Raw genomic sequence first — 27,635 nt, forward strand, 5'->3', positions numbered from 1 at the left:
ATGGATTATTGCTCAGCCATAAAAAGAAACGAAATTAAGGTATTTGTAGTGAGGTGGATGGACCTAGAGTCTATTATACAGAGTGAAGTAAGTCAGAAAGACAAAAACAAATACCGTACGCTAACACTTATATATGGAATGTAAAAAAAAAAATGGTTCTGAAGAATCTAGGGGCAGGAAAGGAATAAATACGCAGATGTAGAGAATGGACTTGAGTACATGTGGAGTGGGAATGGTAAGCTGGGAAGAAGTGAGAGAGTGGTACTGACATATGTACACCACCAAATGTAAAATAGATAGCTAGAGAGAAGCAGCTGCATAGCACAGGGAGATCAGCTCGGTGCTTTGTGACCACCTAGAGGGGTGGGATAGGGAGAGTGAGAGGGAGATGCAAAAGGGAGGGTATATGGGGATATATGTGTACATATAGCTGATTCACTTTGTTATACAGCAGCAACTAACACAGCAATGTAAAGCAATTATACTCCAATAACGTTGTTAAAAAAAAAGAAATAATGCCAATTACAGCAATGTGAATGAACCTAGAGATTATCATATTATGTGAAGTAAATAGGAGGGAGCGAGACAAATACTCTATTACAATGTATATGTGGAATCTAAAAAATCAAACGAATGTATGTAACAAAACAAACAGACTCACAGATATAGAGAACAATCTAGTGGTTATCAGTGGGAATAGGGAGGGGGAGAGGGGCAAGGTAGTTGTATGTGATTAAGAGAGACAAGCTGCTATGTATAAAATAAGCAACAAGGATATATTGTATAGCACAGGGAAATACAGTCATTATTTTGTAATATCTTTAAACGAAGTATAACCTATAAAAATATTGAATCACTGTGTTGTACACTGAAACTAATATAATGTTATAAATCAACTATACCTCTATAAAAATTACATTTCATTTTTTAAAAAAAATTACCATTTCTGTTTTTGTGCTACTATCACAAGTATCTTGGATTTTACTACTGTTGAACATTTAGGTTACTTATATTTCTTTTTTTCTATTTAAAGCAATATTTGATGAAAAAGCTTTTTACTTAACTTTGAATGTTATTGTGAGGGCACAGTCCTATCTAGGAGAGAACTGCCTGTTTATTCATAATGCACATTTTAAAGAGTTTTGATATTTTTTTTTTTTGCTGTACGCGGGCCTCTCACTGTTGTCGTCTCTCCCGTTGCGGAGCATAGGCTCCAGACGCGCAGGCTTAGCGGCCATGGCTCACGGGCCCAGCTGCTCCGCAGCATGTGGGATCTTCCCGGACCGAGGCATGAACCCGTGTCCCCTGCATTGGCAGGTGGACTCTCAACCAGTGTGCCACCAGGGAAGCCCACACATTTTCAAGATTTTAAAAAACATGTTAGAAACTTATACTCCAAAAGATTTGAAGCCATTTTTTCTAACGTATACGAGCATGCCAACAGTGATATTATTTTTTCTTATATTTGTTAAGTTCAAGAGGGCAACTGTTTTATTTTTCTATGGAATAATTCTGGTCTTTATGTCAGCTGGATCTGAATTTGAATCTTAGCTCTGCTGCTTATTTACTCCATGTCCGTGGGCAAGTTAGTTAAACACTCTAAGTTCAAGTTTCCCTATTTGTAAAATGGGACCAGTAGTGGTAGCTAACTCTTAAGGCTGCTTATGAGGATTGAATGAGATCACAGAAGTAAAAAGCCGAGTACAGGGCCAGGGGGCCAGTAACTACGTAAAGTAGCTGGTTAACGTCATATGGAATAAATTCCTTGATATTCAATTTACTAAATGAGCAATTCCCTGCAAAGTAGAAGACAAGTAACTGAAACCTGACCTACATTGGCTCACTACAGGCTTTACATTGCCAGAAGGAGGAAGGCCCAAGTTCACAAAAAAGAGTGTCTTTTGGGAAGAAAAGAGAGGCATAAGTGAAGTCAGGGGCAGGGGAGATATGGCGACAGAGTCAAGAGGGAAAGGCCACTGCATTTAGCCTGCTACTGCCAAATACAACAGCAAGAGGCAGGACCAGGAGAAGTTAGAACTTAATAATTTGGCAAATTTGTCTTCTGTTAGGCTGGATTTCAATGAATTGCCTTCCAGCAAATGAGCCTGCTCCCAGGACTCAATGACTGTATACTATTTGTGCTGAAATTTGCATTTAATGATGTGGAAATTTAAACTTCAACTACAGTTTTTCTTGATCACATGTTTCTCAAATTGCAAATGAGTGTGCTTATTATAACATATGAAACAACATACTCCATCTGTATGGTCCCACCCCCAAACCCATGGTAACTGCTCTACTTTTCTCCATGTTCATATGGATGTACACACATATACTTGTATACACACAACACTCATAGGCATATACACATTTTGTTTTTTATCATTCTGTGCTTTAAACATGGGATCATATATTAATATGTTTCTTTCTGTCTTTGTTTTTCTTACTTAGCAAAACTTCACAAAATTCCACTGAGTCAACTTTTAAAAATTATGCATAGTAGTCCATGGTATTAGTGTATGCTAAATCATTTAGTTATTTCCCTCATTTAGAGAGTGGAAGGTCATTCCCAGCTTTGCAATCCCATGAGAAAAGCTGCAGTAAATGGCTTTGTGTATTTATTTAGGTGCTGGAACCTTTATTTCTGTGCAACAGGGTGATTAACATCTTTGTTATGTTTTTTCACTAGATACAAGTATGTATTCTTTTGCAATTTGCAAAACACCTAAAAAGATAGGCTTTTATTTTAAAATGTTACTCATCATCATGAGTGTGTTAGATGGGGCTCCTGAGAAACAGACTCCAGGAGGGAAATTTGCATTCGGGAGGTTGACTGGGGAGGATATACAGTAGGAAACAGCACCTGTGAGGGAGGAAGGGTGGGGGCAGGATTGAGCAGAGGGAAAAGGTGAGTCGTGATGCAGTTGTAACAGATTCCTCATCTGATCCGACAAGCAGCTCTGATGCTGAGATGGCCCTTCACAGTGGTCCAAAATTAAGGCTAGGGGCCAGGGCCTTTGTACTTTTGTACTGCTCCATCATTTGATGCTGACTGCCCTTGGGGAAGAGATACAGCCTTGAGTGAGGCAACTCTTTTAGACCAAGGGCAATGATCAGAGAGGATTGCAGCTGTGAGCCATCCGCAGCCAACACTCCTGGAAGCTGGGGAAATGTTCCTTGGTCCTGAAGAGGTATCTAGGCAGTGCACCGTGGTATTCCCCACAGCCAGTAATTAAAAGTTCAAATGAAAACAAATAATACTTAACATTCACTGAATGCTAGATGGAGGCCAATCAGTCAAAAATCAATTGGCTGGAAGCCAATGTTTTTAAATGACCAATTCACTAAATTACGGAGGATTGCTGGGTCAAAGAGTAGGTATCTTTTTATTTAAAAGATGATGCCTGGTTTCTCAAACAGGTGTATGACTTGCATTTCCATCCACAAGGTGAGAGACCCAGAACCAGTTTATGTCGCTTCGCTGCCAGCATTTCGGTTGACTGTTTAGTAGAGTCAGGTGTGAGGCAGCAGGGAATGGCCTAACCTCTGTTAGACTGAGCATGGTAGACATGCTCAACTTAAAGATCTTGAAATTCAGTCCTTTCAAAACTACTATGTTGGCCAAATAAAACATCTGCAGGATTTGACACAAGAGCTGCTAGATTTGACCTCTGTGGTTTAAAAGGAATATATATCGTGGAACAGAAAACTGCATAGCCAAGTGAACGGAGACCTTCCTGTTTACTAACAAGGGAGAGAAAGACTGAGTCGTGCAGTCTCCTGTGATGCTGGTTTTGATTTGGGGCAGGATTAGAGTTTGGAGAGTATTGAGATCTTATGAACAACCAGTATTTTATTTTTTAAAAAAAGGTTTTCCCGCAAATCTATGGAGCAGATATGTTATGATAGAACAGACACTTTCTGTTTAAATGCATTCAAATTACGCCTTTAGTAGCACTCTTCAATTAGAAAATTCTGTAGTAGAAGCACAGCTTTTCTGCCCCCCACCACTGTCTTTTTAAAATGGAAATTCACTTACCATACTTACTGAATGCTTACTATATGTTAAGTGCCATGCTAGGACTTGGAGTTCAGTAGTGAATTAGAGGCAAAGACCTTGTATATAGTGGGGGAGACAAAAAATCAAAACAAGAGAATAAAAAAGCAATTACAAGTTGGAATAAGTGCTGTGAAGGAAACAGGCAAAATATTGAGAGACAACATTGAAAAGTTAGCATGTCACATTCTGCTATGGAGGATGGGCAGAGCAAGTAATAATGCCAGGGAGAGAGAGAGAGAATGGCTTGGTAATAAGAACATAGGTTCTGGAGCCCATCTCGATTTTGTCATTGACTGGCTTCTTATTTGTAAAGTGGTGTTACCAGTGTATACCTCAGAGAGTTGCGAGAATTAAATGTTTCCAAATGTAAAGATCTTAGGATGCTGCCTGGCACATAGTAAGAGTTCAATAAATTAGCTTTCCATATTATAATTTAGAGTTGCTTGTATGAATTAACTCACCAACCAAGAATGAAATTGTAAAATGAAATGCAAAGCAAGGCAGCATTTGAAAGAGGTTGCATGTATTTATTGTACAGGGATGGTGCTTTCTGCTGTCCCATTTATCATTGTCGTCCTTGTACTTTTTGCTATAGAAATAACGAACTAAAATTTCTAGGACACACAATGCTGTTTCAAGCCTCTATGGTGTTCGCCGAGCCTGGAGTGCCTTTCTTGCCTCCATTTTTCTTACCTCTAACCTTGTGAGTCTTCTTTCAAATTCAAGGTCAGCTATCACCTTTTGCAGGAAGCCATAGCTGCCTCTCTTTCGTCCCACATAGTCTATCATACCTTCTTCTGTATGAGGCCTGCACATTGCAGAGAGTGGAATTCTGTGCTCTGACACTGATCTGTTTCCATGGCTCTCTCCCATAAGAAGCCACAGGCGTCTCAAGGACAGGGACTTTGTGTCACACCCATCTCCCTATCTTCACAGTTTAACACAGTGACTAATGCATATAGGCTTTCAATAATTATTTGTTGAATGAATGAGTGGATAAATGAATATTTTCATTGGCATCTTTCATAACCGTTTTTGGTTAACTTACAGCAATTACACAGATGAGTAGGTGAATTAGTACTGCAGGAAAGAGAGAAGAAGGCAATCAAATTGCCTATGAGAAATAGTAGTACCTAATGTTGATTGCTAGCTCTTTTACATACCATGTTTAATCTGCTTAACAACCCTATTACATAATTTTGATTATGATCCACGTTTTCAGAAATAGAAAATGAGGCTTGAAGAAGTTAAGCTCTTGTCCCAGATCATAAGCTAATAAGTGCTGGAGCCAAATACCTCTCCCAAATTATTTCTTCCTTTATTACACTATTTGAGCTTTTGCTAGCTACAGTAACATTGTTTTAGAATCAGGATATTTGAAATTTATTATGATAAATACAACGACAGAAATATTAAAGTTTTTACGGTAAAATAAATTTGAGAATACTATAGCTTCCCCTTGAGATGTACAATATACTTTAGCATGTTAAAAACTCTAAAAAGTCCTGTAATAAAGGACTTAACTGCTTTCTTACACAGCTTCAATTGATGACATTTTTTTCAGGAGAACACTAAAAAGGGGTTCTGGTCACCAATTCCACTGTTGGGGATGTCCCCACACATCCAACAAGCAATTCTTTGACACCAGCAGGGTGTCCTACAATTTTACTTAATTCTGACACTACCCAAAAATAGCATCATATCCCACAAGTTAAGGGCTCAGTCCTACAAGGCTGACCTCCCTTTCAGATGCCAGTGGAAAGCATAGGTTATCACCTGTGTTTCTGACCAACTGGCTATAAATCAGAGGTTCCCTCTTCGGTTTCAATTATTTTGCTACAGTGGCTCACGGAACTCAGAAAGATTTTACTTACTTGATCACCAGTTGAGTATAAAAAGGTATATAACTCAGGAACAGCCAGACAGAAGAGATGTGTAGGACAAGGCATGAGGAAGGGGCATGGGGCTTGCATGCCATCTCTAGAGGCAACCTTCTCCCAGCACCTCCATATGTGCACCATCATATAAGCTCTCTGAACCAGGTCTGTTTGGGTTTTTATGAAGGCTTCATCACCTAGGCGTGATTGATTAAGTCATTGACCATTGGTAGTTGATTCAACCTCCAGCACACACCCCCCCGGAAATCAGGGGGTGGACTTAAATTTCCACCCTCCATTCATGGTTGGTTCCCCTGGCACCCGGCCCCCATCCTCAGGTGCTTTCCAAAAGTCACCTCATTAACATAAGCCCAGTAGTGGGGGGAAGGAGCTGTTGTAAATAACAAGACACCCTTTTCACATTCATGGCTCTGATGCATTTGCAGGAGCTGAGAACAAGAGACCAGATATTATAACAAAAGGTGCTCCCATTGCTCTTATCGCTCAGGAAATTCCAAGGGTTTTGGGAGCTGTGAGCCAGGAACTATAGACGAAGACCAACTATGTATGAGAAATATATGATCAAAAGATATATTTCTTATAATATTGCAAATACCAATTGATATTCAACAAAGCTAGGATTCTGAGGAATACACTTTGGGAAGTGCTCACTAATCTACAGGAATAAAGCATAGAGTTTAGTCTCAGAGGGTCCTGTATAAAATATGCTGAGTCTGTTTAGTTCCTAAACTCTTCTAGAGTCAAGAATGTTCCTGCTAAATGGAATCCTTTAAATAAGAATAACGCAGGAATAAGATCATGCTGTATGCAAAGAGGAGATGACACTTGACGTAAACCCAATTTTTGTGTTCAGTGCTATCTGCAGAACTTTATCTGCAAAGAGAAAAAAGATGCTTACCACATCATGTGATTGGTGACGGTGATAAGAGCTCAATGATGGGGCTTCCCTGGTGGCACAGTGGTTGAGAGTCCGCCTGCTGATGCAGGGGACACAGGTTCGTGCCCCGGTCCGGGAAGATCCCACATGCCGTGGAGCGGCTGGGCCCGTGAGCCATGGCCACTGAGCCTGCGCGTCCGGAGCCTGTGCTCCGCAACGGGAGAGGGCACAACAGTGAGAAGCCCGCGTACAGCAAAAACAAACAAATCTCATTGATGTTTTTAGTATTCATTAGTATCTGTTATTCTTTAAATTGGAATACTGGTCTATATCTCCACAAAGAACTACATAGTTTATCTTAGGCTGCATGTACATGGGACAAATGAGAGTTAAAAATCACTTAGAAAAATTCCATTAATGAAGAGAGTGAATCAGTGAAAATTTTGTAATTTGGAGACCTCTGAATTTCCTGATGAACTATCTTTTTTTTTTTTTTTTTTTTTTGCGATGCGCGGGCCTCTCACTCTTGTGGCCTCTCCCGTTGCAGAGCATAGGCTCCGGACGCGCAGGCTCAGCGGCCATGGCTCATGGGCCCAGCCGCTCCACGGCACGTGGGATCTTCCCAGACCGGGGCACGAACTCGTGTCCCCTGCATCGGCAGGCGGACTCTCAACCACTGCGCCACCAGGGAAGCCCCTGATGAACTATCTTTTAATTGAATATTGCCACATGATTTCAGGGCCTGTGTTTAGTTTTGTAATTGTGTTGGCTCCAAGTACTACTACTTAGCCTTGGACTAGCGACAAAACGTTAGGTGTGGGTTTCATATCTAAGTGATGTATTTGCACCAATGAAGGCCAAATTATGCAATGACATGTTGTACAAAGTAAGTTGAAAATGGCTTGACAATAGAAAAATGATGGGAAGAATTGTGACATCATACAGTCCTTGGTAACATAGGTATTACAAAGCTCAAAGACACAAGCCATGACAGTCAGTATCATTATATGTGTTTTACAGAGTGCTTTTGTTTCCATAGATATGATTTTGTTGTCATTTAATTATAAATTTTACTTCGTTTTATAGTACTATGAGTTATCAAAACAAGTTTGTACTTAGCTTTGTTTATACACATTGAAGTAACATTATTATAAAAAAAAGTCAGCACTGAGAATCTGATCTAAAGTAATCGATTACTGTTTTCTAAATAGAAGGTGGTGAACGATGTGAATTCTGTAACTCAGTGGTCCTCAAGTGGGAGAATTTAGAAATGTGTGGAGGCATTATGATTGTCATAAAGACTGGGGGCTGCTACAATCAACTACTCTATGACTTAGAGGACAGTGGCTAAATGTCCTGCAAGTGCACAGAATAGACTTGAAAGACACAAAATTGTCATGTCAAAAATGTCAGTAGTGCTGTTGTTTAACTCTTACCCCCTTTTGGTCACTGTGTTGTTAGAGATAAATCTTAGCCCAGCTCTAGCAATTGCACTGGACCATATGGTCTGTAAACAGTAATCCGTATATCAGGACCCTCAACATGGAGGCCACCTAAGTGGCCCTGTCCACGTCACAAATCTAAAGCCACATCAGCCTGTGCTTACAGGAAACACCTGTCTAGGGAAACCTAACATACAACAATCACAAACTTCCAATTCAGTTTTAGCTAGTTCAACTCACCCTAGAAAACAGGACCAACTAGCCTTGTAAGGAAATCCCAACCTCCTAGCTAGTCATGCCCTGTTTCCATGTTGCCTTTTCTAACGCTCTGTAAAACTGGCTCTTGGCTCAAATCCCTCCCAAACAGTGCTCCACTGTTTGGGAGGCACTGTACTCCCCCAATCCATGGATTATTTTCCCTTGAATAAAGAACATCAAATCTGTTACTCATTTGCATTATTTTTGTCATTTGACAATATGCCAGTCTGCCTCCTTGCTTTAATATCCTCCCATTCCTTTTTCCTCTTCATTCACAATTATTTATGTATACCCACCTCATTACATAAAGGACCTGAGTGTGTTAGTGTACGTGTGTGTGCATGCACCTGGCTGACTAAGCAGTTGCCTAAATTAGACTGGAATTTTTTGGCTTATATCTCTATAACTATTATTTCATTCTTTTATACTATAGGTCTTTGTGTCTATATTTGTATATAAATGTCATAATATATTTTGTCTAATAGATTATAACATTTTTCGATCCTTTCACAGCACATAGCCCAGGGTTCTTTTTTTTCCCATTTTATTTCCATATAGTATAAATGTCTTAATCTTTCTTTGCCTCAATTTTATCATCTATAAAATGGAAAAGGGCACATACCTCTTAGGTTTGTTGTAAGGATTAAATGAGAAATAAGTGAGTACATAGTTTAGGTCAGTGACTACCGCATAAGTGGTTAATAAGATTTAGCTATATAAAGCTGTATATATTTTTTTCCAGTGAATGCATTTGGATTTTTATAGTCCCGTTAAAAAAAAAACTGACATTTTAAAGCACAACAGGAAAATAGAGCTATTGCTGCAATAGAAGAAAGGGAAGCCCAGAGAAGGGTGTCACCAGTGTCCAATATTAGACACTAGTGAGTCCATTCATTTTCATGTGAATGTTTTCCCACTTTCCCACCCTTCCACCCTGGAGGTTGATAAAAGAGTTAAGGAGTGGGAAGATGGCAGAGCTAACCATCTTTGAAACTATTTTTTACATTTATTTAACATTTAAACAAGAGTTGGAGAAAGCAGGATAAGAGACCATTTATTTAGAAGTAAAACTGCGTTTTATCAATATAGAAATAAACCACATTTGTTTTCTCAAAATCAAGGTAAAAATTTGTTTAAATAGTCACTATAATGTGAAGCGTAGCATGTCAATTGCAAGAACACATTTTTTTTAAACATCTTTATTGGAGTATAATTGCTTTACAATGGTGTGTTAGTTTCTGCTTTATAACAAAGTGAATCAGCTATACAAATACATATATCCCCATATCCGAGAACACATTTTGGTTATCCAACTCAGTGGCAGCTTCGGCTAAGAAAATATTTTATGTAGATCTTTTAAAGGCATTTTTCCCCTCCCTCAGAGGCATATTGAAATTTATCATTAATCTAGAAGAAGAATTATGTTATTCTTGATTTAATATGCTGCTTAGCTCATTAAGCCATACTTTAAATTTATAAAGGCTGATAGTACTTACACATCCAAGTAAGCAGAATGCTCGCTTTCATGTTGTATAAATTACCTGTGGAAAACTGAGTTTCTCCTTGACCTTGCCTTTTTTTGATAGACCAATTGCATAGGCCCCTAACCAGGACATTTTCAGCCCTGAAATCCCTGACCTCCCTCCTCTCGCTGAATCTCTTTTGCTTTGGGAATGTTTAACCTACATCATGCTGCCCGGCTTATCTTTGTTTTAACACTGTCATTAAGAAATATCAACTCTTTAGATTAACTAGAACTCTTCAAAAAGATTTACTGTCACTTCTGTGGTTTTTCTCCTTTGATGGGAAGGCAGATAAGATAGAGGCAAGGAAGAAAAGTGAGATCCGTATACAAAACAATACCTTAGCTTTTTTTCTCATTTCCATTTTTCTCTGAGATGTATTTACAGTTTGTATTTCTGGAAAGCCTTTTTCATTACATGCTGCATAAACATGAAGAATGTAGAGTGGTATCCATGCTGTTTGTGGTTGGTTTGCTCTTTATACTTATGTTTTCTTGCCCTTGGCAAGAAATAAAAAGTGATTTTGCAGTTTTCTTCACTGCCTTTTTATGAGTATAAAAACGTACTTGTTCTTAATATTTTTCATAGATCTTCTAGTAGTGCAGTTGTCAAATAAAATCTCTCCTCTCTGGGTTGTTGATTTTATGGTCCCAACCAGAAGGTGGGTAATTTCAATCACTCGATAGCGTATTAGGATTAAAGCAAAAAGGATCTTTGCATGTTTTCCAGTGTGCATTTTACATGAAACAAAGCAGAATGGATGCAAGCCTTGCTCAATTCCTGGTGTTTTCCTTGTCCACCATAGCTTCTGTTAGAGCTCTTAAGGAGTTTTAAAAAAAATCTAGGCACAGAGGCTGTCATCTGCTATTGCCAAAGAACAGGCAGCCCAAAGCAAATGCCAAGAGTTTTATTGGGTTCTTTTTCTCAATTTGTTATTGCATCTGGTCTTGTTCATTGCACTACATGTCAGCTGATGCAGAGAGAGGTGACTGAAACATCTAGGTTCCAAATGGCAAAGTGGGAGGCTATCCGAAAGCACTTTATGTGTTTGTATTTGTTTCCTGAAGTTTAATGAACACAAAAGGCAGCAAGGGTTGACATAAAGCAGGCTGCAGTATGGGCTGATGGGGAACGCTTACTGCTCTGTTTTATTAGTACCAAGTGGCAGGACCACCAGAAAGGTGATGCCCATCTTTCCAACAAGTTGAAATATAATTGAGTGCCTTCTGCTGCTATATATTTCCTTTGTACTATCTTGAATTCTGCTTGGGTCCTCATCTTCGTTTGTGCGATTAGAATTCATTGTCACTAACTGTTCTTCAAACCTTGCAGTTCAGTGGTTACCCTCCACCTCAGACTAGGGGATGCCCAATAAAGAAGGAGGATGAGTCGTCTCTACAGCATAAAGGGACAAGAATATATCGGAGTTATGCTATAGACCATATAATTGCCCACGTATGTCGGGGATGGGGTGGGGTTAGAAGTGATGTACAAAAACTGAAGCTCTGGGGAAAATGGACATAATGACCCTTTATCTGCCTGGATGAGGTGGACACCCAGTGGTTACATTCTTGATGATTCACATTGCGTGTTGTGGATTCCATGTGAAAATTCTCCAGGGACAATTGGCATGTGTTTCCAATGTTTAATTCAAATTTACTTACAAGATGGTTGGGGCAGATGTCACTGTCTTTTTGTGGGCTCAACTCTAAGTGATTATTTTAAAAGATGCTCCAGGAAAATCAAAGCAGGAATTTGGGGCAGTAATCCTAAACTCAGATCCTTATCTAAATGTCCAGACTTTGGGTGTGAGCAGGGTTGTCATACTGTAAAATACCTAGGCAGCGACTCAAAATAGCTCTTTTCTCATCACAGTGATGGATGTGTTAATTAACTTGATTGTGAGAATCATCTCACAATATATAGGATATCAAATCATCACATTGTATACCTTAAATATATACAATATTTATGTATTATATTTATATATTTATATATTTTATATATTATATAATTATGTCTCAATAAAACCAGAAAATAATTTCAGCTCATATTTAGTGATTTTTAACCTTAAAGTGAAAAATAATGGTGAATTATGATGTTAACTGTAACCTCTCTATAATTTAATGACAAATTTTGCCAAATAATTGTTTTATTTTTATTTTCTCCTAAAAATAATTAAACATCTTCTGTGCTTCAATATACACGGTACTTCATTTAATCCTATAAGCCAGTCACTTTTTAAATTTAGATTCAGAGATGTTAAATAACTTTAAATATTTTTCAGGTTTCTGTCTTACATATTAATGTCTACATGAACATACGAATTCCTGGGTGCTGGGTTGAGTTCTCTGATCAATCAGCATTCTTCCCAGAAGTACCAGATACATCAAGAACAGTGAGCCATCAGAACAGAGATGGCCAAACCCGGGACCTGTTGGCATTAGGGTTCAGGGTCTCTTATCTATGTTTCATATCAGGTGGTTTTGCTTTTTCCTATTTTAGATATTAGAGCTCAACATATATTTTGAAAAAATTATCGAACTAATAGTTGGTTAAGATTCGTAATGCCTCTCATCTCCAGAAACATAGCAAGGGGGTGCTGAAACCTGTGCTTAGTAGTATTTGCATTTACCCCTGGCTAGGGTTTTAGGGTATAGTTTTAGGCCAGACCTTATTAATGTGCAGCCTAAGTCATTTCAGGTATGAAGATCAAACGCTCAAAAGAGCAAAGACCTAGGCAGGCACTGCAGGTTCATTTGGAATAAATTGCTTTATACATCATTTTATTTGCACCATTTCAATCCTCATAGTTACGTTGTATAGAGCTGTCTAGTTTAGCCAAAATATTTCAAAACTCAGCACTGAAGAATGAGCTCATGAATCTGTATTTTTTTTTGTATCCTGAGATTGGCTATAAAGAGCTTAGTACTTTTTAATCACTTATTTCTTTGTGGGAACAAGTATCAATTTGGACTATAAACGGGATCCATACCTTATGACTTGGCAGATTTGCTGAAATGTTGTGCATATTTATCTGAGGGCTCAGCATGGCAAGAGCTCATCTTCCAGATGATATTTAAGAGATTTAAATTACTTATAAATTACAACATGCCTAATTCTAAAAGGATTAAGATACAATATGAAAATATTTCTTGATAAGTGCAGTTAAAATGCAAAAAAATAAGAGTACGCACAAATACAAATTCATATACATGTGAGAACCTATTTTAAAAGAGGGCAGAGAGAATCAGGTTGGACTCTGGAATGAATGAAGTACAGAAACTGAGCAATCAATTTAGCAGCCCAAACAAGAAGCAGGACCCACTGGATAATGTTGTGTGATTTTCTGGTGAAAAGAAGCAAAGCTACCCAAACACCTGTTTTCTTGACACTGAATTCTAAGAAGGACATATAGGGGGATCCTTATCTTCAGATTCAGTTTTTAAATAAATACAGCAACACTCTTCAAATGGATACATCTCAAATGGATTCTCCAGAAATGGTGAATGTCACATCAAATCAGATTTCAGTGGAGTCATCTCTGTGGACCACAAGGCAAACTTGTCCGGTGCAAATATGGCTGATGGAACAACATGAAACCAGTGCTTAGAGTACCTGGAGGAAGGAGTCCATGAGATCTTCTCGTACTTTCTCTCGTGCTATGAGCCAAGGGTTCAAATTTAAGTTTGTCTTGATTAATAAGGAAGGAAGGATGGGGGAGGGAACAAAAATCCATTAAGCCGTACAGGATAAGAGAAATGGAAACTCTGCATTTCTGTCCCAAGGGTCAATACTTCTCTATAAAACTTGAGGCCCTAAGCCTTGAAAGGTCTGCTGGGGCCCAGGGTAGGCCACCCCAAAATGTGCCTCAAGGACATATTGAGTATTTTGAATTAAAGTTACTTAATAAACAGCCAATGCAGGAGAGGCACTCTGACCTGCTTTATGTCTCCCTGAAATCAGGAAATAAATCTCTCATGAAAGGTGCTCTCCCTGCATCTGGAGGTAGAAGGACACCCTTATTGCCAAAGATAGGGAATCGGGGCCAAGAAACCTATATATACAAACTACCCCAAGCCCAAACTCTGTTTAGAGTTTTCACTAATAAGGTACCCAAACCTAAGTTTCTTGGTCCTGTCAATTCCTCACAATTGTATTCGTTTCTTGTCTAAAAAGTATAAAAGCTGCCTACTTTGGCCACTTCTGAGGTTCCAAATGGGCCCTCCATATGCATGAATTAAAATTTGTTTTGCCTTGCATCAATTTTACTGTTAGTCCAGCCACAAGAACTCAAGAGGGGGAAGGGGGAAATTTCCTCCCTGACAGATCCCAGAGATGGGTTTGACTGTAGTTTGGGGACGAAAAGCCCTTTTCCGGCAGAGAATGGGAAAAAGGGTGATTTGCAAAGCAACATTAAGGATTGAAGCTGAGATTAAGAACCAAACAGACAGTAGACTAGAAACATTAATCCAAAAGGACTGTGGAGAGAGTCATTAACTAGTGAAAGTTGACTAGATAAACACATGGTAGGTCAGAGGGGAACAATCAGGTGCAGAACAGAGTGTGCTAGGCATTCTCTGGAAATATTGCTAGGCAAGCTTGCAAATTTACATGGAGTTCACTGGTATTTCCCATATATGGGCCACTGACTCAAAGAGAATCAATTTGGTTCATATACCACACATTAAAAATACACAGTAGTTTAACTGTATATTTCCCCTTCTAGACTGTGAACCCCATGAGGAAAGAGACAGCTTGTCTTATTTACTGCTAAACATCCATTAGGAGGCACATGGCTTGACAATTAGAAGATAACAAAAATGTTTGAAGGACAGAATTAACGTGCCTATGTTTTCTCATTTAATAATGGCTATTTATAAGGGGGAGGTGGCATTATCCCTATGTTATGGATGAGGATGTAAGACCGAAAGTTGAGATAACTTACACATCCTACAGCTCTTTATCCACTTAATAAGTAGCAGTGCCATCATTTGAACGCAGGTCTGCTTTAAGTAAAAGCCCATTAAGCAACACTGTCTCCTTACCAAGCAAACGTTTACAGACTAGGCCCAGGGCACTGATTGCAATGTTAGATATTGGAGATACTGCAGAGAAAAGTAAGATGTGGTCCTCAGCTTCCCAAACAGAAAAGCAGAGAGTCATACAAAAGTAAAACACAGAGCTTTTTTAAAGATCTAAAGATAAGAAAAAAATCACAATAGATGACAGCACAAACATTTAACCCTCATGAGAGAGGATCAGAAGTTTTTGATGAGATGCTTAGATAGACATTAGAAGAATTTAAGGAGTCTGATAGCCCATGTGGACATGGGAGGTGTGGTAGGCAGAATTTTGGCCCCTGTGGCCTTCTCTCTCTCTTCTTTCTCAGTAATATGTTGAATTGCAGGCCAAAATGGACTTTGCAGATGTAATTAACATTCTTATCAGTGACTTTAAAATAGGGAATTTATCCTGGATCATCTGGCCAGGCCCAGTAATAAGTATATGAGCTCACTTTTTGATCTCCATTTTGTTTACTGCATTTTGTTTTTCTGATTATGTTAGCTATATTGGTGAGTAATGCATAAATATATTTCTTATTTGTCTTTACAAAGAATCAGCTTTCGTTTTGTTAATTCTCTCATATTTTGTTTTCTGTCTCATTTGCTTTGCCCTTAATTGTATTTTAAACCTTCTTTTCAGATTTGCTCTGTTGATATTTTTTTTGAGCTTAATTAGTTGAATGGTCTTTTAATTTTTTCCACATAGTCTAATAAAAATATTCAAAACTGTAAATTTCTCTGTAAGTTGTGCTTTAGATATATTCCACAGTTTTGACAGATACTACTTCTATTGTTCTTAAGGTCAAAGGATCTCATCATGTACATTAGAATTTATTAGTTAATGCGTGGTTTATTTGGTGTATTTTTCCTCAAGACACAGAAGATTTTTATCACGCCTTTATTATTATTCTAAGAATTTTTTTTTGTTTTAGTTATGTATTGCTACATAAGACAACCATTTTTATTATGTTGAAGATTGCTGTGGGACATCAATTTAGAAAAGTCGCAGGAGGAATGGTTTGTCTCTGCTCCGCAATATTTGAGGCCTCAGATTGGAAGACTCAATGACTGGGGCTGGGACGGTAGACTGTAGTGACTACACATGGGCTCTCTATTTGGCTTAGGCTTCTCACATCATGATAGCTGGATTCCAAGAGGAAGTATCCAGAGAGCAAGTATTCTAAGGGACCTAGAGACTCAGAATCTGCTTGACTTTTTTATGACTCAGTCGAAAGGCACACAGAGTGGCATCCATGAGACTCTTTGCTGAAGCCATCCCAATCTAGCCCAGATTCAAGCAGAGGGGAAATAGCACTCACCTCTCGAATGAAGGAGTCCCTAATAATCTGTGGTCATGTTTAAAACCTGCCTCAGTCGTACCATGTTCAAAGAACTTGTTTCTGTTAAATCTTATGGTTTATATGTGCCTCATTTATTTCCCCATATGTTTATTTACAACAGTTTTCTATTTTTAAGTATATCTTTTAAAAAGCAGGATATCTTTGGTATTTTTTGTTTATTCAATATTAGAGACTCTTTTGATTGCCCCACATTAATATAGCAGGTACAGATCCATGTATCCAGGTTTGAACACTCTTTGGGTTGTGCTTTTATTTATTTCATTGCTTTTTCCATATGTATTTTGTTTTATGAGGGCTCTGAGTGGTCTCAGACTAGTGCCAGGACAGTAACTAGACATCTAGGTTCGTAAGTGCAATTGAGAGGTGCCTCCCAGCTCCAAGTCTGACTTAGCCCACCTTGATCACATCGATATCTTGGGGCTCTCCAGGACAGTGTGAAGGAAATTAGTGGCTACAAAGAGAATCATCTACCCCAGCTTATCCCCCTGCCTTGGGTTCTTTACCCTCTCCAATTTCCATTAGTCATTTCCCCTCCATTCTTAGACCCAAACACTTTCTATATGTCTCTAAGGATTTCTCACACTTTTGTTTCAGGTGTGGAGTGTAGGATTGTGTTCTGTCAATATCTTGACTTCTTCGTTGCCTCTGGTTGGGTTTGGAGAGGAAGCCCATGTTAGTTTGACATCTTGTCTCAAAGTTTTCGGTTTCGTGAAAGTATATTCATCTGATGTTTTAAAAACATACATAAATGCAATGGTGTATTATACATTTGCTCTTCAGCTTAGAAAATCTAGTCATTATAAATGAGGGGAACTCTCCCTTGTGCATAGCACTTCGTGGATTTTATAGCATCATCATCTTCATTATTTCAGTGCTCAGAACAACACTATGACATAGTTATAGACGAATAAACTGAGAAGTTAAGTGACTTGCCTATAAATGTAGCTAATAAGAAACACTGATGAAGTTCAAATTCAGATCCTCTGACTCCACAAATTTCTTTCTACTATACCCTCTCAATACTAAGTTTAAGATCATTTCTCTGAGTCACAAAAACAGAGGCACAGATAGATTGCATGTTGAGTGAAGACATTTTTAAAAATAATTTTTAAAATATTTAATGTAAGTATAGCTATTATGCGTGACAGAAAAGACCAGCTTAAAATGATGGATTGACTATGTACGTTTAGAAAACCAATGACAAAATAGGCATCCATCTGGTGTGCACATTTATTTTTTAAATCGAGATTTTTTGTTCAACTTTATTTTTACACAATTTCAAATTTATGGAAAGTTGCAAGTATTGTACTAGGAATTTCCTTTATTCTTCACCAAATTCACCAATATTTCATCACATTTTCTTGCTTTCACTCATTCATTCATTTGTTTTCTTTCTCTCTCTCTCTCTGTGTAAATAATACATATAGTATGTAAATATATAGTATTTATTCCCCCAAAACCATTTAAGGGATAAGTCACACATATTATGAATCATTGACCTAAATCCCTAAATACCTTAAGATGTATTTCCCAGAACAATAAACCACAGTAACACCAAAATTGGGAGATTTAACTTTGATATAATAATATTCTCTAATTTAGGAATCTGCAAACCCTAGGTCTCAGGTCAAACATGGAATAATTGTTGTGAATAAACTTTTACTGGAACACAACCACATTTTGTCTATGACTGTTTCTGGGCTACAACAATACAATTGAATAGTTACAACAGGTACCATATGACCCACAAGTCTACAAATATTTAATATTTGATCCTTTACAGAAAACGTTTTCTGATCCTTCTAGAATCCACAGTCAAATTTGACCTTGTCTAAATAATAACCTTCATAGTTGCATTTCCTCATTCACGACCCACCTAAGATCATTCACTGTATTTAGTTACGTTTCTTTAATCTCCTTCAGTCTACAGCAGTTCCTCGTCCTTTCTTTGTATTTAATGACATTGAAATTTTTGAAGAATAAAGACCACTAATGTAGAATATCTCTTTATATTGGTTTATCTGATATTTCCTCACGATAGATTTAAGTTATATATTTGTGACAGGAATAACACTGAAAAGATGCTGTGTTCTTCTTAGTGCACCTTATCAGTAGGTATATTAGATGTCAATTTCTCTTTTGTTAGTGATATTCATCTTAATCACTTAAGTTGGTGTTTGCTAAGTTCTTCCAACATGAAGTTACTATTTTGCCATATTGACATATAATTTTTTGGAGGATCAGCTGAGACTTTATAAATATCTCGTTCTGAACGAATTATCACTATGATGGTTAAAAAGTGATTTTTAAAAGTCCCATATGCATATTTTAATATCTTGGATGATGAAGCTTAGGCCTATGCCCACAAAGTGCAGGAGAAATGTTTAAGGCCAATACTCACTAGAAGCCAGGATTCACATAGAATGCTGAGCCTTATCTTCAGTGCCTTTTTGAGTCTGAATAATGGATGTGGTATTGAAAACAGGGAACATTGTTTGGCTGACAGAATATTTATGGAGTAAAGTACTACAGGAGTGCTCAGGATAAGTTCTGAATAATATTCTTTCAGAAAATGCAGTATAGAGATTCAAATGTAAAACTATACGATGAATAAGAAATTTCCATCAATTCAAAATGGTTCAATATAAGGCATAACTGTCTGCATGCCAGAAAGAAACAGGCCACAACATACAGGTTTGGGTGACAGTGATTTGTAGCAGCTGTCCACAGCCAAATATTTCACTTATGTGAGGCTGTGGGAAACAAGTCCATTGGGCTGAGCTTAGACACAGTCTCCATGCCCTCGGTTAAGGGCAATCACTTAGACTGCCACTTTCAAAATGACTTTCTCAGGTAGTGGTAGCTGACATACCAAATGTATGAAACTTCTGATTTGACTCGAGATAAAGTCAAAACGAAGGTCATATCATCGTCCTCAAAGTCAGACTTTGTTCAGGAAGTAATTAGAAGAAGGATGATTAGGGAAGCAGGAACAGAACATTTTCTTCCAAGTGTTATTGACTTAGCATTGATTGATGTTTCTGTTCTGTCCACTCTCTGATTTTAAAAAAAGGATGAGTTGAAGGACTAATTTTGAGTATATTCATTTTCAATTTCCGTTCGGTATTGGCTTGGAATAGAGCAAATAGTGAAATGATAATGGTAAAGACAAAGAAGGGTAGCAAATGTTTTTCTAGGTGGTACCAGAGGGATTTCCCAATACAGCACAAAGGAAGTAGTAGGAAAGAAATCTCACAACATATTTTATGTGATTGAAGTATCAATCTCTAGGTCTCCCCATTTAGACATTTACATAAAACATTGCAAATAGTCTTGTAAATACTGGTTTTTAGGCAATCCTATGTGTAATTTTAAGAAATTTTATTTTTAGAGTATGTCAGGAAGCTATAATTTTTGGGTAGTAATAATGATAGAATAAGTTGGCTTCAGTTATAGTATCCTAAAAAGGCATCGAATAATCACACTCTCATTATAATGTACAAATACAAGCCCTCTAAGAGAACAAAGATTAAGTGAAAGAAAAGAAAAATTATACCAGTGTTGAACCTTACCATATCTTGTCATACACATATGAAGATAAGAGCTAATGTTTGCTGAGTTGTTACTCGCATTCAACTGAATTTCATGTGTGAACTGATTTATAAATCTGTACATTCAATGGTAGGTTCTTTTCTACTGCTGTTCACCACAAAAATCTTCGTTTAGCTTCTCTGCAAAGTTGTTGATGTTTTGAAGGATATATTACCTATATACATCTGGATCATTAGCTTCATAATTCTCCAAGATGCAGATTTGATAGGAAGTTAATTTTAAGTGGCAAAATGTCTAAATTAAGATTGGAAATATCTCTCCACTTCCAATCATTGAAAGTTTGCTTTTCACAATGCAATAATATATTCATTCAAAATATGTTTGAGAGCTTACTATGGAACAGAAAATTTTCTTAAAAGCTGGGGAATATATTGTATGTATTGAGGGTATTCAGGGAAGGTTTTAGGGTCACATAGTCTGAAGTGAGAAGTGGCAAGAAAGGAAGATTTTAAAACTAATTCAACAACTGCTATTTGGTATTAAGATTTCCATGAAAAAGCTACTTATGATGACACTTTAAAAGAAATAGTCTTCCTGTGGAAAAATAGTTAGGTTTCTAAAATGTAGATATTAATAGTTTATGAAGACTCAAGGGTATTGTATATTGCTATTTATCTTGATTTGTACCAGGATGACATAAATAGGCACCAAGTCCCAGCCAGAATTTTCTGTGGGAAAAGGGAAACACAGGAAGTGCTATAGATTATTTTTTAAATTATGGTGATTTGAAGGACTGTATCTGCAGACAGATTGCCTGAATTCCAATCCTGGCTCTGCCATCCACTACTTGTGTGATCTTGGGTAAATATGAGAAAACGTAAAACCTCTGTGCAGTTTCCTACTCAATAAGGTTATTGGAGGATTAAATAAATGTATGTAAAATATCGGGTTGGCCAAACCCGAACAAACTTTTGGCCAACCCAATATTTATAAAAGTGGCACATAGTAAGTACTTAGATACTAATATTACTATTAAATAAGGGAAAACTGTACATATGAGAAAATCCAGACTAAAGAATTTTCATCATTAAAGAAGAATGAATGAAAATAAGTGAACTGAAGATGCAATTCAAAAAGTGAAAAATACAAACAGAACAAAAGGAACCATGAGAAATGAATTGTTAAATTTAGCAACATAAATTATTGGATTGAAAATATAGATTAAAATCAATCCAAGCGTTGGCACATGGTAAAGATAATCAAAATGGACAATTTGTTTATGAATCAGAGAAAACACAAGATATGCTATCAGAAATTTGGAAGGGAATAAAATTATTCATAATGGTGGTGATAACTGATAACAAAAAATAATCTTGTCAATTGCTTCTGGAAAAAGTAGTTTCTTTGTTAGGAGACCAAAACCAAGTAAAAAGACCAAGTCATGTAGTTGAAGCGTGGTTGCCGTGTATTTCTCTGAGGGGATGGTGATGTGAGCAGCCGGCTGACACTTGGTGAAGAAGATGGCAAAGAGGGGCATCCCTGGTGGCGCAGTGGTTGAGAGTCCGCCTGCCGATGCAGGGGACACGGGTTCGTGCCCCGGTCCAGGAAGATCCCACGTGCCCTGGAGCGGCTGGGCCCGTGAGCCATGGCCGCTGAGCCTGCGCGTCCGGAGCCTGTGCTCCGCAACGGGAGAGGCCACAACAGTGAGAGGCCCGCGTACCGCAAAAAAAAAAAAAAAAAAAAAAGATGGCAAAGAGGTGAGGGAATAGGAAGCAAAGTTTAAGTGACAGTACTTGGAATAGAAACTTGAACTTGCCAAGCTTGGCAAGTTTTTGCTTCCTAACATATTCTTATGTATTTTCTCCCTGAATTCTGAAAAAAAAAACATATTACTTTTCAAAATGCCAGCCTGGCTCAGCTAGATTAAGGGAAAAAAAGGAATAGGGTTGCAACAGAGATTGAGGGGCAGAATCGCTCTTCTGGGAAATGGATATGATGGCAGTGCCCTTGTGTACTGTTGGTAGGACTATAAATTAGTGCAGCCAATATGGAAAACAATATGAAGGTTTCTTAAAAAATTAACAGTAGAATTACTATATGATCCAGCAATTCTATTTCAGGATATATACACAAAAGGGTCTGTAATCAGAGTCTTGAAGATACATTTGTATACCCATGCTCATAGCAGCAGTATTCACAATAGGCAAATGATGGAACCACCCAAGTATTTATTGATAGATAAATGGTTAAAAATCTGGTCTGTACATGCAATGGGATATTATTTAGCCTTAAAAAAGGGAAGGAAATTCTGACACATTCTTACAGCACGGGTGAACCTTGAGGGCATTATACTAAATGAATAAGTCAGTCACAAAAAGACAAATATTGTATGATTCCATTTATATGAGGTAGCTAGAGTTGCTAAATTCATAGACAGAAAGTTGAATGGAGGGAGGGGGATTGAGGAGTTGTTTAATGGGTATAGAGTTTCAGTATTACAAGATGAAAACAGTTTTGTTTTTTTTTTTTCCTGGTACGCGGGCCTCTCACTGCTGTGGCCTCTCCCGTTGTGGAGCACAGGCTCCGGATGCGCAGGCTCAGCGGCCATGGCTCACGGGCCCAGCCGCTCCGCGGCATGTGGGATCTTCCTGGACCGGGGCACGAACCCGTGTCCCCTGCACCGGCAGGCGGACTCGCAACCACTGCACCACCAGGGAAGCCCATGAAAACAGTTTTTTGAGATTGCTTGCATAAATGGATTTAATATTACTGAAATGCACACTTAAAATGGTTAAGATGACAAATTTTGTTATGTGTATTTTACCACAATTAAAAATAAAAAGCAGGAATGACTATATTAGTATCTGGTAAAGTAGACATCATAGCAAAGAGAGCTACTAAGGGCAAAGAGGAATATTACATTATTATAAAAGCATCAATCCACCACAAAGATATAACTGTCCTGAATATGTATCAGCCAAACAGCAGAGTTTCCAAATACACAAAGCAAAAACTGACAGAGCTGAAAGAAGACATTGACTAAGCCACAGTTATACTTGGACTTCAAACACCTAACACTCAGCAACTGATAGAACCACTAGGCAGAAAGTCAGCAAAGATTGAATAACTGAACAAAACAATGACCAACAGGATCTAATTTATATATAGAAGAGTCAACAACAACAGAGTACACACTTGTTTCAAGAGTCCTCAGAGCATATATTGATACCAAGATAATGTACATCCCGGGCCATAAAATGAGCCTCAACAAATTTAAGAGATTGAAATACTACAGAACATATTTTCTGAGCATAACGGAATCAAACTAGAAATATGTAAATATGAAAGACAACAGGAAAATCTCTAAACAATTGGAAATTAAACACAGTTATAAATAATCCATGGGTCAAGGACAAAGTCGCAAGGAAAATTTTTTTTAAAAGACATTGAGCTGAATGAAAATGAAAAGACATATCAAAATATGTGGAATGCAGCTAACGTACCACTAAGAGAGCAATTTATAGCATTAAATGCTTACATTAGAAAGAAGGAAAGGTCTCAAATCAGAGACCTAAGTTCTTACCTAAAGAAGATAGGAAAAAAAGAAAATAAACCCAAAGCAAGGAAGTAAATAATAAAGAGCAGAAATCAACAAAATTGAAAGGAAGAATAAAATAGTTTTTCCCCGTTGATTTTCTCTATTCAAAACAATCAATGAAATTGACAAAACTTTGGAAAGACTGACAAAGAGAAAATTAGAGAAAACAACGACAAATATCAGGGATGAAACAGGGACTATCATCACAGATCCTGCAGTCAGTTAAATGGATAATAAGTGGATACTCTTGTTAACTCATAAATGTGAAAAATTACAAGAAATGAATCAATTCTTTGAAATACCACAAATTACCACCACCCCCCAAAAGGTTATATAGGCAATGTAATCAGTCCTATAACCAATAAAGAGATTGAATTTGTAGTTTAAGTTCTGAAAAAGAAATACCCATGTCCACATGATTTCACTGGAAAATTCTACCAGTTAGAGATTATACATTGACATTTACTCTTTATCACAAAAGCAAAGAGGGTGAGGACATTTCACATCTCATTTTATGAAGCCAGGATTACCCTGATAACAAAACTACAAAGAGAGTACAAGAAGGAAGTGGAAAGAGTCACCATACCTGGTATTAAGGTTTACTATGCAGTCACAATAATGAAGACAGCATGGTGTTTGCTGAGGGATGACACATATATCAATGGAACAGAATAAAGAACCCAGAAATAGACTCAAACCAATATTCCTAACTATTTTTGACAAAAATGAAAAAGCAATTCAAGGAGTAAGAGTACCCTTTTTAACAAATTGTCCTGGAGCAATCGGACATCCATAGTTTAAAAACAAAACAAAATAACAACAAAAAAACCTTGGCCCAAATCTCATACCTTATACAGAAATGAAAAAATATCACACATTGAAATGTAAAACTATATAATCTTAGAGAAGATGTTTGGTACCTAAGACCAGGTGAAAAGTCCTTAGACACCAAAAGAATGATCCATAAAAGGAAAAAATTGATAAACTGGACCTCATGAAAATTATGACTTTTGCTTTGTGAAACATGCTATAATGATGATGAAACATAAGCTACAGACTGGGAAAAAAATATAAATCACATTACCTGACAAAGGACTTGTATCTGAAACATATAAAGAGCTCTTGACATTCAACAGTGAAAAAATTTAAAAATCCAATTAGAAAATGGGCTATAGCAGTGGCCCACGATAAGCAGATGGGTCGGACCTGTATGGCTCCTTTATTTCTGGGGTTATCATTTCATTGCTAAAAATGACATAAACAGAAACCAGACCGAAAAACTCCTAATAAGAGTACAAGAACTGGAGAAGGAGATGCAATGGCTTGAAAAGGAACAGGCCAACAACAAGAATTCAAATATTAGAGAAAATTCTTCAGGAACTGGAAATGCTAAGTGTGCTCTTTTTTTTTTTTTTTTTTTTTTAAAATTTCAGTGCTCATGAACAAAGACATGCAGCCCTAACATTAGTCTGTCTGGTCTGGACTAGGGATACCAAGGCTTTGCCAGTCAGGAGAACACAGTACTACTGAACAGAAACTGAGGCTTACCCAAGACTAGACTAGGAGAAAACAGGCAGACCTCCAACCCTCACTGATGTGGGTGAACAAACAAAGACATTAAATGACTTTGGACAGGTGATTTCTCTTGACCTTTGTTTTTACTTTCCAAGGGGCAGGGGTTCAGAGGATTTTAATTTGAAAGGGGTCAACGATGCTGCTAAAGAGATTCATTATGCCCACATTTCCAATCAGGTGCTCCCTCCAGACTTCTCTCTACTGGCCTGGGCCCCTGTAGAACCCAGCTTCAGTGCTAGGTTCAGCTATCATGAGCAGACTTACTGCCATTTTCCCTTTGTGCTGATTTAGATATTGTAACCATGAATTATACAGCTCAGAAATATGACGACACATAAGATTTCAGGAACTTGTGTAAAATACATGTAGCCAACAGAGTGATTAATTTTCAGTGGACTACTCTCTCTGCTCAAGTACAGCTAGGAGTCCAGAGCCTGGGTGAGGGGAAAGGACAAGAACCTTTCTAGTTATGTCAGTGTGAAGTGAGTGGCCAGGTGTTCCTTTATCGTCAAGTCCGCTGTACGATGGCTGTCTTTTTCTGATTGCCAAAGGAGTGGAGAAGCCAGAGATTATTGATAAATCTGCTGAACATAGAGAAATATCCCCAGAAACCTCACTATGGTATGGCTGTAGAATTTTCTCTTGTCTTATATGACTTTAAGTTTGAAAATATCAACTGGGTCTAGGATTGGGAGGTTCAGGAGTGCAGTGCTACCCACCACTGACAGCTATAGGCTAAATACACTGTTAAAACTTACATGTTGTATAGTATACTAGAAGGACTGGACTCTGTTGCCATACCCTGTGGGAAAGGACCAAAAATGGATGGAGTGATAGAATAAAGAAAAGTTAATAACTCTGTCATAAGGCAGACCATTGCATTTGTAGTAGGAGTGGAAATGTACATTATAAGCCCCTAATAGATCATCCTAAATGTCAAGTATAGGAATCCTGATCCAGCATCTTGTAAGTAGGGGATGCATCGAGCATCCACGTTTATTTCATGAAGAGTAAACAAAAGCCTAAAGGGACTGTAATGACACACAGAGGAAGAAAATATTATATATAGAAGACAACAAAGAGGCTCTGTGTTTATACAGCAATTAAAACATCATTTAACCACAGAAAAACTCACCAGGGTCTAGGAGGCAACAACCAGCTAGTGGTAGGTGGGTGTAGAAGGGAAATAATATACATGCTATATATATAATTGCAAGAAGTCCTAGAAATTCAGATGATCAGCTCTTGACAAAAGCCCATAAGGTCATAGTAAGGAAGGTCTTGTTGCCTAAATAAGAAACAATTTGTTCTTTTATCCCTGTCATAAAAGATTGAGATTTTTAAAAAGCAGTCGTAAAATGGAGATGTATTTCTGTGCACCTGGAAACCTGTGTCTTGTGTTCAAATTCATGAAAGCCTGATTTTGCCAGTGTTAAAAAAAAAATAGCCTATAGACATGAATAGAAATCTTAGTGAAGAGGATATACAGATGGCAAATGAGCACATAAAAAGATGTTCAACATTTACCATCAGGGAATTGCAAATGAAAAGTTCAATGAGATATCACTATACATGAACCAGAATCACTTAAAACAATTTTTTAAATGATAACAACAAATGCTGGTGAGAGTGCAAAAGACCTGGTGGGACTGTAAACTAGTATAGCCACTCTGGAGAGAAGTATGGAACTCTTTTACAAAACTGAATATGCCATTACCATATGACCCAGCAATTGTACTCGTGGGCATTTATCTCAGAGAAATGAAAACTTTAAGTTCATAGAAAAACGTATACAGGAACGATCATATCAGCCTAATTCGTAATAGTCAAAAAATAAGAACAACGAAAATGTCCTTCAATAAATGAATGGTTAAACTGTGGTACATCCATACCATAGAATACTACTCACCAATAAAGAAAGCAAAAAAAAAAAACTGATACACACAACCACTTGAATATATCTCAAGGGATTTATGCTGAATGTAAAAAGCCAATCACAAAAGGTTATATGTTGAATGATTCTATTTATTTGACATTCTAATGGCAGCATTATGGACATGAAGAACAAATTACTGATTCCAGGGGTCATGGAGAGAGGGAGATAGTTGTGATTATAAATAAGTAGAATGACAGATCCTTGTGATGGAAACTTTCTGTATCTTGACTGTAGTGGTGATAATCACAGGAAACTACACAGGTGATAAAATTGGATAGAACCATACACACAAGCACACAGACTTGTGCATGTAAAACTGGTGAAACTGAATATGGTAAACGGATCAAAACAATTTCACTTTCCTGATTGTGATATTGTCCTATAGATATGCAAGATGTTACCACTGTCAGAAACTAGGTTAAGGGTATAAGGTATCTTTCTATTTCTTATGACTGCACATGGCTTGACAATGATCTTAATTTTTAAATA

General features: G+C 37.6%; 1 pseudogene; it reads left to right on the plus strand.

Moving 5' to 3' along the window:
• The window catches only part of LOC114905914, a 124,406-nt pseudogene that overhangs the window by 95,909 nt on the left and 862 nt on the right, over positions 1–27,635 (plus strand).

The sequence above is a fragment of the Monodon monoceros genome, unplaced genomic scaffold, assembly GCF_005190385.1.
Source record: "Monodon monoceros isolate NGI ecotype Baffin Bay Population unplaced genomic scaffold, NGI_Narwhal_1 Super_Scaffold_22, whole genome shotgun sequence".
NCBI lineage: Eukaryota > Metazoa > Chordata > Mammalia > Artiodactyla > Monodontidae > Monodon > Monodon monoceros.